The sequence below is a fragment of the Pyxicephalus adspersus genome, chromosome 2, assembly GCF_032062135.1.
Source record: "Pyxicephalus adspersus chromosome 2, UCB_Pads_2.0, whole genome shotgun sequence".
In the NCBI taxonomy this organism is placed as follows: domain Eukaryota; kingdom Metazoa; phylum Chordata; class Amphibia; order Anura; family Pyxicephalidae; genus Pyxicephalus; species Pyxicephalus adspersus.
This window is the reverse complement of record NC_092859.1, coordinates 160,288,142-160,288,990: the sequence shown is the minus strand read 5'-3', so window position 1 is coordinate 160,288,990 and position 849 is coordinate 160,288,142. Positions and strand designations below refer to the sequence as shown.

Genomic DNA, 849 nt, shown 5'->3' with positions numbered 1-849 from the left:
TGTGCTTTCCCCTGGGGGGGGCTATGCACTGTGCTTTCACAAAGGGGGGGTTGGAGCCTCGGTCAGATTTTTATTGATTTGTCACCACTTCAGGCTGCTAAAATGACCCCAGAACAGGAAGTGAGGGGAAATCTCTATTGGGGCCCTATATTGCAGAGCGGAGTCCTAACTAACACCCCCTGAGACACAATGATGGGGACCCCAGGTGGGGAGTGGGGCCCCTGGTGTAATGATGTACAAATGTGTATGTAGAGAACTTGTATGTGTACAGAACACGTCACTCTGCTGGTCATATGGGGTCCCTTGTATTATCAGACTGGGGGCCACACGATGACCCTTTAGGAGAATCCTTTGTGGAACTCAAGAAAGGGGGAGACGTTTGAGGTGACCCCGAGTTCCCTGTATGGGGGGAGCAGGCTGGATGTGTTTGCTGTGTACCATAGGGGGCCCTGCATGTTCTGACTTGGGGTCCCTTTGTGTATGGTTGCATATTGGGACCCCCCTTCCATGCTCCTTAGGGGTATTTATATTCTAGCCCCCCCCCCCCCCCGTGCCCCTCGTGTGTTGTGGGATCCCCCATGTGTTTCGTGTAGCCACACCCCGTCGATCTGCTGATTGGTCGCTTTGAAGAGGCTGTTTTGGCGCTCACCCGTAACCCCGCCCCTCATCATCTCGCGCCTTTGTAGTGATTCGGGCGGGAGCGGATAACGGGACCGGGTGAGTGGGCTCCGGGCTCTCCGATAGCGGGGGCTGTATACGCGGTGTTCGGGCTGTCCTTCGGTGTTTGTACGGCTATGAGGACATTCTGTGTGCCGGGGACTGCAAGGTCAGAAGTACCGCAGTGCCGCC

The 849-nt window shown here is 55.9% G+C and overlaps 1 protein-coding gene across 2 annotated transcripts in view; it reads left to right on the top strand.

Annotated features, from left to right (window-relative positions):
* The window catches only part of SLC20A1 (solute carrier family 20 member 1), a 22,568-nt gene that overhangs the window by 3,672 nt on the left and 18,047 nt on the right, over positions 1-849 (top strand). The window contains exon 1 of one of the 2 annotated variants that reach the window (XM_072402938.1): positions 699-717. The exons of the other annotated variant lie outside the window; for it this stretch is intronic. The gene's annotated coding sequence lies outside the window, so the exon portion shown is untranslated. Of the gene's footprint in view, positions 1-698; positions 718-849 lie in introns of those variants that run through there. 2 annotated transcript variants of the gene reach the window in all.